General features: G+C 35.6%; 1 long non-coding RNA gene across 3 annotated transcripts in view; it reads right to left on the reverse strand.

Annotated features, from left to right (window-relative positions):
* Positions 1-18,487, reverse strand: part of LOC126958200 (uncharacterized) — a 34,849-nt gene extending 16,362 nt beyond the window's left edge. The window contains exon 1 of one of the 3 annotated variants that reach the window (XR_007727139.1): positions 18,238-18,485. This is a non-coding gene — a long non-coding RNA (uncharacterized LOC126958200). Of the gene's footprint in view, positions 1-18,237 lie in introns of all 3 variants that reach the window. The other 2 variants (XR_007727141.1, XR_007727140.1) reach the window with 2 other exon arrangements.
* Positions 18,488-18,835: the final 348 nt, after the last annotated feature.

The following is an 18,835-nucleotide window of genomic DNA, read 5'->3' on the forward strand; positions in this document are numbered from 1 at the left end:
GTATAGGATGGCTTTTATAAACTGAACTAATAATTTTTTATTGATAGATTTAGTTTTATGTCAATATAGATAATTTGGAACTGACATCTCCTGTCATACATACTGTATTTGGCATTAAACTGATTTTTTCCAAAGCAGAACTCAGGTTGCTCATTTGTACAATAGATCTTCAGTGGTTTCTCACTGTCTGTTGAATGAAGTTTTGACTCCTTAGCACCAATGTTTAACCTGCCACAAATGTTGAACCTAACTTACCAGCTTCGTTGCTTATTTCTACTTTGTATAAATTTAATAATCTTTAAATTATAAACTTAATATCTGCCAAACTGAGAGTTGCTTCCTCTTTCCAGACCAGAATATAATTTAGGTCATTTATGTCCAATGTTATGAAAATGACCTGAAAAAAAATACAAAAGCTAATCAAAATATTTCACTGTCTTTATATTTCGTTAAATGCAATGCCAAATACTGCACTGGTATTTCTAGCTATTCGCTACAAATGTGAATCATTGAAGAACTAAAGAGAGTTAAACATTGTTTGATAAAGGGCTCCAATGCATAGAGTTTTAACCTCCATAGTACAACACTATTCCAGAACGCCAGGGATAGTGGGTGCTTTGTTCCTTGTATTGCTATGATTGGCTCTCAGTACACATGGAGTCAAAACTCTCTAATATTATTTAAGATGGTGCAGGATTATGTTTTTGCTCATTTTTGTGAAACCACAGAAAATCAAGAAATCATGGGAAATATTTAATAGGGTAATAATGTGGGTTACATAATCATCTCCCTGATTGTGTTCCCAGTCAGTTTCTTGGAAGCAGCATTCAAGTAACCTGTTTAACAACTGAAGAAACTCACCAGGTGTTAATTTCATCTACTTTCATTGAAAAGTAAAAGCACTTACAAGGCTCTGCTGGGGAAAGTGAGGACTGGGAGGAGAAAGATCCATGCAGAAAATTTTCCAGTGTCTGAGTTCAGGTTGCCCTAATAGAATATTATAGACACAGACAGGGTAGATTTTAGATAACAGAGATTTATTTCTCATGGTTCTTGAGGCTGGGAAGATGAAGGTCAAGGTGCTGGAAGATGATTCAATATCTGATGAGAGCCTTCTTCCTGATTCATAGACAGCCATCAGCTCACTGTGTCCTCACATAGAGGAAGAACAGCTAGAGAGCTCTCTGGGGTCTCTTATAAGGGCACCAATCCTATTCACAGGGCACTGCCATCATAACCTAATCATCTCCAAAAAGCCCCACCTTCCAATACCATCACCTGAAGGGCGAGGATTTTAACATATGCATTTCCGGGGGACATAACCTTTCAGTCTGCAGCACCAACATATCAATCAATTTATATCATTTGCAAATGGTTTTCTCTGCTTCCAGCCTTTCTTTAGATAACTTCTTCCATCAGAACTACTTGTTAAATGTAGGTAAATATGTCCATTAAAAAACCCTCATATGATATTCCAAGGGTAAGAGACATTAAAGTCTACTAATTGCTAAGTCTAGTTTGAAATTTTACTTTTATTCTGGCATATATTTCTCATTCCAGTAATTATTTACTATATCAGATAATTATAAGTTTATAGACTTTTTGCAGAGAGAATCCAAACTACATTTAGTTCCAAAATTTTCACTGTAAAAATAAGAAAAATGAGGCCTAATGGAATTAAGTGACTTTCTCAAGATGAAATCCTAGTTGAAGTTTTCATTTCTACATCACGTGAGGTAAACAAACACAGATGCCTTCTCCTGTTATACATGAAGATATGCTTGACATTATAAAATAGTGACAGATATAGAATATAGCCAGCTAAATAAGAAAGAAAGAGAATGCAAAGAAAATACAATAGAAAAAGGGACATAATACAGAGCTATAAGTTCAAAAGATGATTATTTGATGAAAAAGGGGTCTTTTGTATTTGAATATAAAAACTCAATCAGAAACATAAATTATGTGTTTTGATCCTCAAAATTACACAAGATTCAACCTTGACTAGGATTTTGGAATTATTGTTCCTGCCATTGAACAGTATGAGTAAATCCATGTTCTTTAGTCATTGAATCTACAAGAATTTCTGTCTTTGCTTTGGAGTTCTGAATGGAAAATTTTAAAAAATCTCATAAAGAAATAAATCTCAGTTTGCACATAAGTGTCAATTCTAGATATATATTCTTTCTAATGAATGGAAATTACAACTGAAGAAACTAATGTAAAAATAACACTCAGTAAAAGTGCACAAAATCTACCATGTAGGAGTACTGCTACAACCCATGGTTGATGGGAACCTTATAGAAAAACAAACAAACAAACAACAGAAAACAACTCAAGAAAAAAGTGAGCTGGAACCGCCTGTTACTTTTTTCCAGCAGGAGCAGGCTTTGTACTGGCCCCGTGGCAGAGCCCGAGTATGCTACAATGCTCTTTTAGCCCTGTCGTCCACGGAAGGATGTGTTAACCAGCTCAGAAGGGAGTGAGGGTGACTTTTACATCCTGTCCTTTTGGTACCCGGGTTCTTGCCCGGCGTCCAGAAAGAATCAGGTCACACAGACTTGAAGGATGGTGAATGCAGATATTTTATTAAGCAGTGAAAGTGGCTCTCAGTGGAAGGGGAGCTGGAAAGGAGATGGTGTGGGAAGATTATCTTCTCCTGGAGTGGGGAGATAATTTCACCTGGGGATGGCCAAACTCCTCTCCTACCATCCGCAGCTGAACTCCTCTCAACTTTCAGAGGCTTCTTCTCTTCTCTCCTTCTCTGTCATGCCCCGCCGCTCTTTTGGAGCCTGGGGTTTGAAGTTCTTATGGGCACGGGATTGGGGGTGGAGCAGGCCAGGATGGTCTTGGAAAAGGCATCATTCAGGCCTGAAAACAGGAATGCCTGTTTTCATTTAAGGCCGTGGGTCCAGGTTTCTTAAGGATGGAGCCCTTGCCAGGGACCCTGCCCTTCTGCCTTGTGTCCATATCAGTGTGAGCTGTTGAGAGTGAGGGAAGCTGTGTGTGTGTGTGTGTGTGTGTGTGTGTGTGTGTGTGTGTAGGTGTGTATATGAGAACTCTCTGCTAAACCTAAAAAAAATAGTGTATTAAAGAAATACTTAGTAATTTGGGAAGCTGAGGCAGGCAGATTGCTTGAGCCCAGGAGTTCAAGACCAGTCTGTGCAACATGACAAAATCTCATCTCTACGGCCGGGCGCGGTGGCTCAAGCCTGTAATCCCAGCACTTTGGGAGGCCGAGACGGGCGGATCACGAGGTCAGGAGATCGAAAGACGATCCGGGCTAACACGGTGAAACCCCGTCTCTACTAAAAAATACAAAAAAATAGCCGGGCGAGGTGGCGGGCGCCTGTAGTCCCAGCTACTCGGGAGGCTGAGGCAGGAGAATGGCGTAAACCCGGGAGGCGGAGCTTGCAGTGAGCTGAGATCCGGCCACTGCACTCCAGCCTGGGTGACAGAGCAAGACTCCGTCTCAAAAAAAAAAAAAAAAAAAAAAAAAAAAAAAAAAAAAAACTCATCTCTACAAATAAAAAACAATAATAATGCAAAAATTAGCCAGGCACGTTAGCACATGCATGGGGACTCAGCTACTTGGGAAGCTGAAGCAGGAGAACGGATTAAGCTAGGGAGGCAGAGGCTGCCGTGAGCCATAATTGGGCTGCCGCACTTCAGCCTGGGCGACAGAAAGAGACACTGTCCCAAAAACAAACAAACAAGAAAGAAATAAAAGGAAAAATAAATAAATAAATGGATTACACATATAAATCAAGTTGTTAAAAAAGAACAACATAAAATAAAAGGAGGAAACAATAAAGCTATAAAAAGTCAATAAAACATAAAACTTACTGGGCAGATGAACAAAATAAACATTAATTAAAAGTTATTTGGCTAAATTTTCAAAAGAAAAAGGAGAAAATCCAGGAAAAAGAAAAATAAAAACACTTTAAAACTTACCAAAATTGAAAAAGAAATAGAGTGCTGGAATAGAATAGTTACTATTTAGAAAATAAAATGGTAGTGGGTGATCTTCTTTCCCACCAAAACTGAGGTCCATATGCTTTTATTGGTGAGTTATAATAATTTCCAAGAAGAATGAATTTCAATTTACATAGCTTATTCTAGAGAGTAGGAAAACATAAAACAACTATAATGCTTATTTTATAAGGCTAATAAATTATTGGTTTTAAAACTATATAAGAAAAATACATGAAAGGAATTTGAAATCTAACTTTATATATGTACATCATGATAGAAATCCTAAACATCATATTAGCTCTCCAAAAGCAATTCATGTATTTAAATATACTGTCATTTTTAAGTAGAATTTATCTGAGGAGTTAAGAAAGGAAGTTTTTAACATCAGAAAATTTAGCGATGTTGTTTACATTTAATAGAATTATAATATCATCATTATAATATATGAAGAAACAGTATTTCATTCACTTTGGTGCTTACTTATAATATATATAACAATATGAGATTAGAATAAAACATTTTAAAATTGATAATGTTTGCATTCCCAAATCTTAGAGCTGATTTTGAGAATAAACTTTAGATATAACCCCTTAAGTTCTATAATAAAAGAAAGTCTACCAACATCGAAACTTTTAAATTTAGTATTGGGAGGCTTTGAACAAAGCTTTAAGAAAAAGAAAAGGGGATTAGAATTTAAGAATTGTAAAGAAGAAAAAAATATTTTTATTATTTGCACATAGTACAACTATCCAGGTTGAACAAATTACTGAATCAAAAATTGAAGTAAATAATTCAACAATCCTGATAAATGTCACATCACCTTAAACAAATAGAAATTCTTAGAAACAGCAATAGGCTAATTAAAAATTAATAAAAATAGGATAGTATTAACTATGGCAACAAGCCTATAATTCTGTTTATATTTTTTGTCGTTGGTTTTTTTTTTTTTTCTTTTGAGACAGAGTCTCGCTCTGTCACCCAGGCTGGACTGCAGTGGCACGATCTCAGCTCACTGCAAGCTCCGCTTCCTGGGTACACGCCATTCTCCTGTCTCAGCCTCCCGAGGAGCTGGGACTACAGGCGCCCGCCACCACGGCCGGCTGGCTACTTTTTTGTATTTTTAGTAGAGACGGGGTTTCACCGTGTTAGCCAGGATGGTCTCGATCTCCTAACCTCGTGATCCACCTGCCTTGGCCTCCCCAACTGTTTAGATTTAAACAGTTAACTCTATGGTAAAAATTGTAAACTCTCACAAAAGAAGGTATCTCAATCTCCAGGACTAATATAAGTAAACGTTTTATGTGAAGGACGAGATAGGAAATTTTTTAGGCTTTATGAGTCTTTCTTTCAATTCTTTTTGTGTATCTGATCTCTATTGCAACTATTTAGCTTTGAAGGAAAGTAATAGGAAAGTGACCATAGACAATATGTAAACAAATTTAGGTGTGGCTGTACTCAGATAAAACTTGACTTATGGACACTGAAATTACAAATCTATGTATTTTCACATGCCTTAAAATATTTTTCAACCATTTAAAAATATTTTTCAAATTATTAGATTGTGAGCCATATAAAAATAAGCAGCAGGCCAGATTTGATCCATGGACTGAAATCTACCAGCCCTTACTATAAAGTGAGACAACAGTTCTCTTAAAGATAATAATTATCCCCAAGTCAGTGTATAAATTAATTGAAAATTCAATGAATATTCCCTTTGGATATGTTTTCAGATCTCCTCGATAAGTTTACTTACATATTTATGAGGAGAAATCAAGGTCCATGAATAATAAATTCAACTTGAAAAAAAAAAGAGAGATTAAAAAGAGGAAGTTGACTTTCCCTGTGTAGTACACATTACAAAGCCTTAGGGATGAAAACAAGGTAGAGTTGGTAGAAGAACAGATATTTGAACCAATGGAATTTAGATTATTACATAAAAGTAGGGGCACCAGAAATAAATCAGGAAATGATGAAAACATTGGTTTACTATATGGAAAAACACTGGATTATGGACAATGATTAACTCAAGTGGTTTAAATATATATGTAATTGTAATGCTGTTATGAGAATATCTTTATGTTTCAGGGATGGAAAATTAATCAACTTTCAAAAGCACAAGCCATAAAGAAATAAAACGATAATTTTGACTAATCAAAATAAGAACTCCTATCAATCAAAAAATACTATGGAAAAATTAATAGTAGATAAAATTTATTTTAAAAACTATTTGCAATGCCTAAAATTAAAAAAAAAAATCAAAGATATAAGGAAGTTATGAAATCAACAAGAAAAATACATTAATAATGGAAAAATGTGCTAAGGGTATGAAAATGATATTTACATACAAGAAACCCTCTCCCAACAAGTTAAAAAGAGAATGACCAAAAGTTTAAAATCAGCAGAGTGCAGTGGCTGGAGCTTGTAAGCCCAGCTACTCAGGAGGCTGAGGTGTGAGGGTCACTTGAACCCAGAAGTTCCAGGCAGTAGTGAGCTGTGATTGTGCCCCTGGACTCCAGCCTGGGTAACAGAGTGATACTCTGTTTCTAAAAAATTAAACTAAAAGTCATTGGTAATCAGAAAAATGCATATTAAAACATCAATAAGTCTGATTTTATACTTAACAAAGAGGTAAGAGCTTCACCCATGTGTGGATAGGATGATGTGAACTAGAGGAGTTATTACCATGAACAATCTGTCAGTACTGTTACATTAGTGTGCACATATCCTGCTAACTGGCCATTCCGTTCCTAGGTATATATCCCAACGAAATTATTACCTCTTCCATAAGAAGACATTTATGAGGGTGCCCTTTGTTGCATTTTATGTGGCGGTGGGGAGTTGGAGGCAATCTGAATTCCCGTGACTATTAGTTGATTATTAAAAGGTGGATGCGCACCACTGACTATGTCACAGCAATTAAAAGTAGTTGAGCAATTGAATACATAGAAACACGAATAGATCTTTCAAAACAAGTACTTAGGGGGAAAGAGAAGATAGAATAATAAAATCCGTGAGTTAATAACATTCCTATAAATTAAAAATACACACACACACTGAAAGAAATTCATCTTATGATAAAATAATAGAACTATCAAAATCTACTTTAAACGTATTAAAGTGGTTTCCTATATACCGAGGCAGAGACATGAGAATAAATAAATATGCATGTAAATAAAAAATGATGATGCCTTGTATGGAACAAAATTATTAAAGTGTCCTCAACTAAGGATAGCATTAACTCACAGCTTTATTTATGCATTCAATAAGGAATGAAAGAAAGAATTAAAAGAAGAAGAGAGAAGGGGATAGGAAAAGAGATAGGAAGGGAGGGAAGGAACAAACCAAGTAATGTTATACAGTAACAATAACCAATTAATAAATTTAATGGGAAAAGTCCCATTGAAGTTAGCAGCAAAATCAGAAATAAACCTAAGGATGTACAAAACATAAACATGATTTTTGCTAATATTCCTACTACCACACTGATGATATACATCTGAATTCTTTAAAAAGAAAAACAGTACATGGAGAGAAAATACAGGATTAAACACAATAGACATTTAACAATAAATATTTTAACTAAGCATTAAAAAATTTATTTATAGATTCACATGTACTTATTAGAAATAGTACGTAGATCCTGTGTACCACTTGCCTGGTTTCTCAATGGAAACATCTGGTATAACTATAGTATAATATCACAATCAAGATACAAATGATACAGTAAAAATTCCTAACACTGATATCATAAAAATACAGAAGAATTTCATCATCATAAGGATCCCTCCTGTTGCCCTTTTAAAGCAACACCCATCTTTAATTCTTCATCCCCAAGGGCACCATTCTCCATTTCTATAATTTATTTATCTCAAGATATTATTTATTATGGAATCTTTTGCAATTGGCTTTCTTTTTCATTTGTATTTTCCTGGAGATGCATCCAAGATGTTGCATATATCAATAGTTCATTCTTCTTTATTGTTGTCATGTTCCACGGCATGCTAGACCTTTCATATACATTATTATGAAAGCACAAAAGGGCAATTGCTGGGTTGTAAGATAGTTGCATGTTTGGAGTTCCAGAGTGGCTATACCATTTTCCATATCCTTCAGCAGTGTATGAGATCCAGTTCCTCAACATCCTCACCAGCATTTATTGTTGTCCCTATTTTTTAAAAGTCATTCTGACAGATGGGTAGCAATATATCATGTGGTTTTAATTTGCATTTCTCTGTTAGTCATGTTGAAGCACCTTTTTATGTGCTTACTTGCCATCTGTATATTGTTTTTGGTGACACATATGTTTACATATTTTGCCAATTTTCTAATTGGTTTTTTTTAACTGTCAAGTTTTAAAAGGTTTATATATATACTAGATATTAGTCTTTTGGCAGTTTTGTGTTTTGCAAATACTTTCTCTCAGTTTGAGGTTTGGTTTTCCATCTTCTTTACAATAGGATCTTTCACCAATCAAAATTTTTTAACTTTGATTAGTAAACTTTATTAATCTTTAAGTTATTTTTGCTTTGGTGTCAAGTTTTAGAACTCCGCCTAACTCACAAAAATTTTCTAATATGTTTTCTAAATAAAAGTTCTGTATTAGTTTTGACGCTGCTGATAAAGACATACCAGAGACTGGGCAATTTACAAATAAAAAAGAGGTTTAATGGACCTACAGTTCCATGTGGCTGGAAAAGCCTCACGATCATAACAGAAAGTGAAAGGCACATCTCATATGGAAGCAGAAAAGAGATGAGAGCTTGTGCAGGGAAATGCCCATTTTTAAAACTATCAGATCTCATGAGACTTATTCACTATCATGAGAACAGTATGGGAAAGATCCGCTTCCATGATTCAATTACCTCCCACCAGGTTCCTCCCACGACATGTAGGAACTGTGGGAGTTACAATTCAAGATGAGATTTGGGTGGTGACACAGCCAAGGGACAAAGCCAAACTGTATCAAGTTTTATAGTTTTATATTTTATATTAAAGATTGTGAGATGTTTTTGAGATATAGATTTTATACAGATTTAGGTAAGAGTTCTCTCTCTCTCTCTCTCTCTCTTTTTTTTGTCCTATAGATATTTAATTGCTCCAGTACCATTCGTTGAAAGGCTATTCTTCTCCCCATTGGATTGCTTTTGTAACATTGTCTGAAAAAATGTTCTGCATATTTATTTGGGTCTTTCACTGTGTTCTCTATTCTGCTCCACTTGGTTATGTTTCTTCGCTCCTACCAATACCACAGTATCTTGAGTACCATAGTGTCTCAAATCAGATAGCGATTCTTGTTATTTTATTTTTTCAAGACAATTTTAGCTGTTTGAGAGTATGTGCCTTTCCATACAAATTTAAAATGAAGTTGTCCATATATTCAAAATCTTTGCCAGAATTGTATAGAAATTGTATTAAAACTATAGATGAATATGGGAATAATTAATATCTTTACTGTAAGTCTTTCAATTCATGAATATAGTATGTCTTTCTATTTGTGTGGATCTTCTTTTGCTTTAGTTCATCCATATTTTGTAATTGTCAGCATCTGGATTCTGCACATGTATTAACTTGACACTTAAGGAATTCATTTGCTTTGGAGTGATTGTAAATGATATTGTATTTTTAATTTCAGCCCCCCACCTGTTCATATATAGAAATGCAATTAATGTATGTTTGTTGATCTTGCATCTGTGATCTTATCGAGCTCATTATTAATTTTACAAACTTTTTTTGATTTCCTGAATTGTTCTACTTGATCATGTCAGCTCCACAAAAAAAAAAAAAAAGTTTTATTTGCTCCTTTCCACTATGTAGAGTTTAATTCATTTTCTTACCATATTTGTATGAACTCTTCTGTATTGTATTAAATAAGAGTGGTAAGAGCCTACCATATCTTTGTTGTAGTAGGCTGAATAATACTCCCTCCCACCCTCCTGAAGATAACAGCATCTAACTACTGGAACCTGTGAATATGTCACCTTACATGGTACAAAGACATTTTCACATGTGATTAATTTGAGGATGTTGAGATGGAGAGATTATTCTAGATTATTCTGCATGCCTAAGGTAATCATAAATGTCTTTACAACAGCAAGACAGGGAGAGATTTTACTATAGAAAAGGAATGTCAGGGTGATCCAGTGTGAGAAAGACTTAGCTAAGCATTGCTGGCTATGAAGATGTAGGAAAAGTCTGAGCCAAGAGATTCCTGTGACCTCTAGAAGTTGGAAGAAGCATAGAACAGATTATTTTCTGGAGTCTGCAGAATAAATTACTGCTGCTAACCCCTTCATTTTAGCACAGTGAAACTGATATCATATTTTGGAACACCAAAAGAGTAAGATAATATATATTGTTCTAAGCCACAAAATTTGTGGCACTTCACTTTAGCAGTGGTAGAAAACTAATACGCTTCCCTTATTTCCAACGTTATATCATAAACATCCAGTTATTCACTGTTAAGTGTAACATAATCTATAGGGTTCTTTTTTTTTTTTTTTGTAGATGCTGTTTATATAGTTGAGAAAGTTGTCATCAATTTTTAGTTTTCTGAGAGGTTTGTAATTGATACTGTATTAGTCTGTTCTCATGCTTCTAATAAAGACATACCCAAGACTGGGTAACTTATAAAAGGAGTTTATAAGTTATAGACTCATAGTTCCACATGACTGGGGAGGCCTCACAATCATGGTGGAAGGTAAAGGGGAAGCAAGACACATCTTATATGGCAGCAGGAAGGGGGCATCTGCAGGGGAACTGTCCTTTATAAAACCATCAGATCTCCTGAGACTTATTCACTATCACAAGAACAGCATGGGAAACATCCACCCTGGGATTCAATTACCTCCCACTGGTAGGACATGTAGAAATTATGGGAACTACAATTCAAGATGAGATTTGGGTGGGGACACAGCCAAACCATATCAGATACATATTATATTTTTTAATATGTTTTTTTCTGTAGTATTTGATGCATTCATACAATTTGTCATCTTTAGTCTGCTAATATGGTAGACTATACTAGTTGATTTTAGAATATTGAGACAATATTGTATACCTGGAACAAATTCCACTTGGTTTTTGTGAATGGTTATTTTTATTCATTTCTGGATTTAATCACCAATATTTTGATGAGGATTATTATGTCTAAGTTAAAGAAATATATTTGTTTGCACTTTTTCACTTTTTCTGTCTTCCCTTTTTCCTTTTTTACTTTTTTATTTTGCTTCTTTTTTTGAATGAGTTGGTAAGTGTTCCTTCCTGTTCTGTTTTATGGAAGAGATTGTGTAAAGTTGGTGTTAGTTCTTCTTTAATTACTTGATAGTTTCCCTCAGTAAAACACTCTGGGCCTGGAATTTATTTTCAGGAGATTTTAAATTATAAATTTAATTTATTTAGTAATTATAGGAGTATTCAGCTTGTCTCTTTCATTTTGTTTGAATATTGTTAGTTTGTGGGTTTTGAGGAATTGATCCATTTCTTCTAAATTATCAAATTTATGAGCACAGAGTTTCTTACTGTGTTCCTTTATTATTTTGTAATGGCTTCAGGGTTAGTAGTAATACCCCTTGTTTCACTCCTGGTATTGGTGACTTTTTTCATCTTTTTATCTTTGTCAGCCTTGCTGGGGTTTTAATCAATTTTGTTGAATATGCAGAATAAGTTTTTTGCTACATTGATTTTTCTCAATTGCTTTTTCCCTATTGTTTTTCTATCCTCAGTTTCACTGAATCCTGTGTTTGTCTACAATGTCCTTTCTTCTGCTTGTGTTGGATATATTTTGCTATTTGAGATACAAACTCAAATAATTGATTCAAAACATTTCCTTTTTCTTAATGTCAGCATTTAGTATCATAAATTTCTATCTCGACAGTGCTTTTGCGGCTTCTATTTATTTATCTAGATTACATTTTTACTTAGTAAAATATATTTTTTAACTTTCTTTAGATTTACTATTGACATAAATAATTTAGAAGTATATTATGTAATTTTCAAATTTCTAGAGATAGCTCTCTTGTCTTTCTAATATTAGTCTTTAGTTCTATTTTGTTAGAGTCAGATAAAATACTATCTATGATTTCAATTTTAAAAAATTGAGGTTCCTCTTATGGTCCATTATGTGAGTTACTGATATGGTTTGCTTTTCCCCCTTTTGCTTGCAACTTCTTCTCGCAGCCACCATGTGAAGAAGGATGTGTTTGCTTCCCCTTCTGCATAATTGTAAGTTTCCTAAGGCCTCCCCAGCCATGCTGAACTGTGAGTGAATTAAACGTTTTTCCTTTATAAATTACCCAGTCTCAGGTATGTTTTCATTAGCAGCATGAGAACAGACTAATACAGTTACCTTGTTGAATTTTCTCATGGGCACTATATGTGTATATTATTAGATAGAATTTATTAAAATATATACATTGCTATATAAAAGTATTATGTTATGTATTATATAATAAATAATTATATATTATAATTTACATAAAATATATACAATAATGATATATATTATTTTATATTATGTATTATTTTTACAGTTTACTATTATATATTATATCAACTACATAAAATAATAATTTATAAATCTTTAAAAATTTTTAGTTTATAATTATTTTACTATATATTTTATATTTATAAAATATAAAATAATACTTTGTATATTCTATAAAATATAACATAACTTATAATAATTTATATATAAAATACTTATGGCGTCACTCATGCTGAGATTCCAAACAGAATTTGAGTTATTATCTGATCTTTGGAGAAATCAGAAGAGAGAGATAAGAGTATTATTTCCCAAATAGGCCAGTTTCAATTGGGATCTTAATTAAGTTCCCTCTGGTGTAATCTTTACAAAGAAAAAGGTAATCTAAAAAAAACCAGCGTTAACCAATCAGTTATTTCTGTATTGTTCAGTTTCCCTACTTTCACTTAATAAGGAAAGCAACTTCGAGGTTACCAATCCCTTTTTTATTCCTTATTTCTACTTTCTTCAGCCCTTCTCTGTCTATGAAAACAAACTCTTTTGCTTGGCTCATTGGAATATTTATTCTCTTTTTTGGAATAAAATGTTGCCTGATTCTAGAATCACAAATAAAGCCAATTTATATCTTTAAATTTTTGCCATAATTTTGTCCTTTGGTGTATTCACACACACACATATGCACACACACATATATATATGTATTGACACACACACATATACACACACACACATATATATATATATATTTATGTGGATGGGAAATAATTGGGTAGAGTAATACATATATATATATGTAATACATGTATATGTATATACACACACACACACACACAGAGACAGTTCTGACCTGTTTTGAGTTATAACTTTTTTGACTTTATGATGGTTGGAAAACAATGTGCACTTCTCAACTTATGATGGGGTTATGTCCTGATAAACCCATCATAAATTTAAGATATTGGGAACATGACCCCATCATGGTAAGTTGAGCATCTGTATTGTTGGGTGGAATAGTCTATATATGTAAACGAGAATCTGTTTCAATTCTAGTTTCTGCTGATTTTATGTCTAGTAGTTCTATCGATTGTTGAGAGTAGAGCAATAAATGAAATAACATTATTTTAAAAAGTGAACATTGTAATCACTTCATTCTCTAGCCATACACAGCGACTGATGGCAGATAATAATAAGAAAATCCTCAGCCTGCTGCCTCAGGTTCATTTCGTGCCCTGGAATGTAGTGCTAAACTGCACTTCATAATCTTTGGAAAACTTAAAATTCAGCACCAACCAACCAGATACTTAGGTTCCACTTCAGACCTACTGAATTTGATTCACCTGAGATGAAGTGTGCACATTTTCATTTGAGCAGTCTTTACATGTTTCTGATGATCAATTTAGTAAAAAACAAGTACAATTAAATTGAAGTTTTGTAAAAAGATTGAAAACATAATAACCTCTAAAACCTTGCTTCTCAAGGTGTATTCTGTGGATTCATCATCACCAGGGAAGCTATTTGAAATGAAGAATCTCACGTTAATTCTAGAATTACTGAAAGAGACTTCTTACATTAACAGGTTTTAAATGGGATTCTTGCAGCTGTCAACATTTTAGAGACACTGCAGCTGGTTGTCAACATTTTAGAGACACTGAAACTTACCGTCAGAAGATACTGAAAATGTGTCTTGCGGATTTAAATTTAGGACCTGGGGGTCTATGCATCTAACAGGATGCTAGACTCTTCTCAATCCAGCTGTATTTGTCTAGTGCTTTCTACTAAGTTTCTGCCTGTGTCTCCTGAATACCCTCTTAGTTCCATGCTGGAAGAGGAACCTGTCTTTTTGCTAGAACCTGAACTACTTTCTAGAACTCTCTAGAGAGGAGAGATCAACCTACCTGTTACATGTTGCAAAGCAGAGGAATTTTATGGAAGATGAATGTTACTAAATTCAAAGGAAGTCCCTGCCCTGCATATTCTACTACTCAGTTATAATGCACCCATTATAGACTGAAGCTACTCTAATCCGTGTGTCGTTGGTCACTACCTTATAGGTGTTTTCTGTTTGTTTGTTTTGTTTTTTTCACCTCCTGTTTGTTATACTAGTTAATCTCCAGTTGAATTCATAGGTTTTGCTTCATCATTTCCTGCCCTTTAAGATTCTAAAATGTCCTGTGTCCAAATCTTAGTCTCATGACAAGTGACGCTCTGAAATGATACAGGGAACATAATCAAAGAAAACACCTCGGCCGGGCGCGGTGGCTCACGCCTGTAATCCCAGCACTTTGGGAGGCCGAGGCGGGCGGATCACAAGGTCAGGAGATTGAGACCACTGTGAAACCCCGTCTCTACTAAAAATACAAAAAATTAGCCGGGCGCGGTTGTGGGCGCCTGTAGTCCCAGCTACTCGGGAGGCTGAGGCAGGAGAATGGCGTGAACGCGGGAGGCGGAGCTTGCAGTGAGCCGAGATCGCGCCACTGCACTCCAGCCTGGGCGACAGAGCGAGACTCTGTCTCAAAAAAAAAAAAAAAAAAAAAAAAAAAAAAACACCTCTTTGTAGATTCAATAATATAGGTGCCATATGGTTTATTCTGGGTTACAAAGAAACACAGGAAGCCCTTTTGGCCCCCTAGCTAAAGTAATTTCCTTCCTTTATTCTGCCTTATTGTACTGAATAATATTAAGTTTCATGTGACAAATGCTATTATTATCAATAGAAAAGTATTAATGACAACGAGAAATAGTGAACACTTGGAAACCAACTTCAGTTTGTTGCCTAATGGTTCAAAATGTTATCCGGTCAGATGAAAAACTTCATTGACTTTTCATTTCCCAGGAAATTTGGTAGAGCTGAAATAATATAATGGTTTTAAAAAGAGAGAAAAAAGGAAATGGAGGGCAGGTCAAAGGATTGTGTGCATTATTTAAAGACTCTTTCTCTCTGGGATATAAATAATGTCACTGATGTTGTTTCTAGGGTTATGCTGCAGAATTTCCAACAGTGACTAGTTAGGAAGCCCAGGTATTGGAGCAAATTGGGAAATGAATCCCAATTCAAACAAAGTGAGTGGAAGGGCTTATTTGTAACCTGGTCCTACTAACCACAGCATCGAGCTAAGACCGTAATCTCATTCATAAAAACTGTTATCCAATCATCTCAATAAATGTTTGTTTTGTTTTGTATGCTTTCATTTAAATAGACTGTTTGCTACCATGCAGAAGTATTCATATTTTCCAATTCCCAGGCCAACCTCTGGTATGGCTCACAAAACTATTACATTTTAACATAGCATCCATGTATATTGTATCCCCATAATCTATGCACAACTTACGTCTCAAGCATGACACATGAGACACATGGATGTATCCTTAATTATCTTGCTCCCATTTCCTGGACTATCTTTCCTTACACATTTTCATTCATTATTTCTCAAAGTGAGAGAACACATTGTTGAATTAAAGATGTTTCCCATGAGTTCTTCTGGTGGTATTGAGAGAAATGGATATTGAAGAGATGTGAATCCCATAAATCTGTATGAGAGAAGAAACATTTTGTTTTTACCTGTGTTAGTCAACTTGGGCTTCCATAACAAAATAATGTGGCTTAAACAACAGCAATTTATTTTCTCACAGTTCTGGAGACTAGAAATCCAAGATCAAGGTGTCAGAAACATCCAGTGAGGCCTCTCTCCTGGGCGGCTTCCCACCCTGTCCTCACATGGTCTTTCTTCTGTATGCATCTATCTCTGGTGTCTCTTCCTCTTTTTATAAGGACACCAGTCCTATTGAATTAGGACTTCACCCAGATGGCCTCATTTAATTTCAATTATGTCCTTTAAGACTCTATCTCCAAATGCAGTGACATTGAGGGTTAGGGTTCCAACCAGTGAATTTTGAGGGAGCACAAGTCAATCCATAACATGACTTAATATGTCAGAGTATAATTACATTATGTTTTTTTAAATGATTTGGAAGTTATAGTTTCTAAACGAAACATGGGTGTAATCTCAAGCACTTTTCTTCTTACTGTCCTCATTGCACTGGAACCTGTGAAAATTAATCCTAATTTGCTCCCATTTTCAGTGTTACCACCATTCTTCTCAAACATACATAAACACAACAAGCAGGTTCAAGCTTCTTAATTGGATAAACACCAATTAAGTGTATATTTTAAGTGTATATTTTCCTGTCCTGGTTTTTACCTTCAAATATTTAGAGGCTGATGTCTTTGTGCTCAGTGACTGGATGGACATTTTCCTTGGTTCTTGAAATAGGCGAGTGTTAAGCTTCTGAACTGACCACTCTCCTGGGTGCCAAATGAACCATAAAGGGCTAGTCTCGTCTCTGATTTGGGATAACAATTGAGAAACCTGTTTGACTCATGAGTATTCTCTAGGCTCTGTCCACTGTTTTCAGGCCCCAGAATCCTGATTCCTGAGCACCCACCTCTTACTTCACCACATGGAGACTCCGGTCCCCTCTGCCACTACACAGAGCCACTGAAACTTTCCTCTCAAGCTTTCTTGTCTTAATTTGCTCTACCTCATTCATGCCCATTTTCATTGGTAGTCTATTCTACTTCTATAGTACATATTTATTTTATTTTGTTTTGGTTTGTTTTGTTTTTGAGACAGGGTCTCATTTTGTCACACAAGCTTCAGTGCAGTGGTGCAATCTTGGCTCACTGCAACCCTGAACTCCCAGGCTCAAGTGATCCTTCCACCTCAGCCTCCAGAGTAGCTGGGACTACAGGCACATGCCACCATACCCATTTGATTTTTCATATTTTTATATAGAGGCAAGGTTTCATCACGTTTCCCAGGCCGGTCTCAAAACTTGGGTTCAAGTGCTGGGCCTCCCAAAGCTCTGGGATGACAGGCATGAGCCACCGCACCCAGTCGCATACTTATATTTTTCAGACTCCTCATTCTCCTCAATCCCAAAACAAAAAGTAATTGTAATGACATAAATATCACACCATAATCAAAAAGAGACATTAGTGTTGTCTGTAATGTTACTCTTGATCTGAAATTTTAGAGGATGAGGAAAACTGACACTCTATTACCCCAGCAATTCCAAACTTCTGAATTTTATAGATGAAGAAACTAAAGCCCTTCAGTTTCAAAACAAAAACACACCAATCCATGTATGCTCCTGCCAAATATAAGTCTGAATGCATGAGATCCATTCTACTACCTGCTGGATGTTCATTCGTTCTTTCTCAACAAATACAGGCACTATAGTAGGCATTGAGGTAGTTAATGGTGAACAGAGAAAACCATTTCGTTCCTTCCATCATCACTCTCATAGTCTGACTAGACAGAGTAATAATAAGCAAAGAGTGATGTAAATACATGCAAAATGTCAACGGTGGGCACTGCTCTGAAGTATAAATACAACATATGAGAAGCTGTATTCAGAGAATTGGACACACTGGGTACATTGGAGAGAGCTTCCCTGGAAAACTAAAATGTAAAAGATGACACTGATTTAATTAGGTGAATAAGGACAGGAAGAATATTTATACCAGAAGAAATAATCCCTACAAAGATCCTATGCTGAAAGACTGCACAGAACAAATTAGCGTGGAGAGTAACAGGAACAAGAGAGGAGGAGCAAAATGTGGTTGGAGACACAGACACACTGTGTGATACTCTGTGGTATCACACAGTAAAAGCCTTTGGGCCAAGTGAAGTTTTGCTTTATGGCAAAAGCAGCAGGACATCAGTAAAGGGCCCGTCTCACTATCACTGCCGCTTCGGCCCTAAGCCAGTCCCGGTTTCTCTTACCTGTTTATTATTACTCTTTCCTCCTCACTGTTCTTTCCTCCTTGAGCCTCCCAAAGTCTATTCTCAGCAACAGTCAGCGTGATTAGTTTAAACCCAGGTCTGATCATGTTACCTGTCTGCTCACAGCCAATTCCAACATCCTGTCTTTCCCAGAATAGCATCCAAAGTCCATCTGCTGGCCTGAAGGCCCTCCACGATCATATTTACTGCTACTTCTCTAACCACACCTTCTAACTCTGTTTTCCCTCACATACCCTCTCTGTATCGCTGTGAAGCCCCGTAACTGTTCCAGAACATTTCAAGCATGCTCTTGTCCCAGGGTGTTGGCATTTCCTGTCCTCTAGATTGGCCCTCTTCCAGGTAGGCACATGAGTCAGTCTCCCCAAGTGCACAGGTCTTTCTCAGACATGTACTCACCAGGGAGGTCTTCCCTGACTTCCCTGTAGAAAACAGCTACCATCCTGCTTCCATCACTTCCCAGCACCATCCTCAGCTTTATTTTTCTTTCTAGCATTGTCTGCTACCTATCAAGTCTTTTTGTTTCTCTGTTTTGATCAGCCTGCTGCCACAAAAATGAAAGTTCTTTGAGAGCAAGGGC

The sequence above is a fragment of the Macaca thibetana genome, chromosome 7 (genome assembly GCF_024542745.1).
Source record: "Macaca thibetana thibetana isolate TM-01 chromosome 7, ASM2454274v1, whole genome shotgun sequence".
Classification (NCBI taxonomy): domain Eukaryota; kingdom Metazoa; phylum Chordata; class Mammalia; order Primates; family Cercopithecidae; genus Macaca; species Macaca thibetana.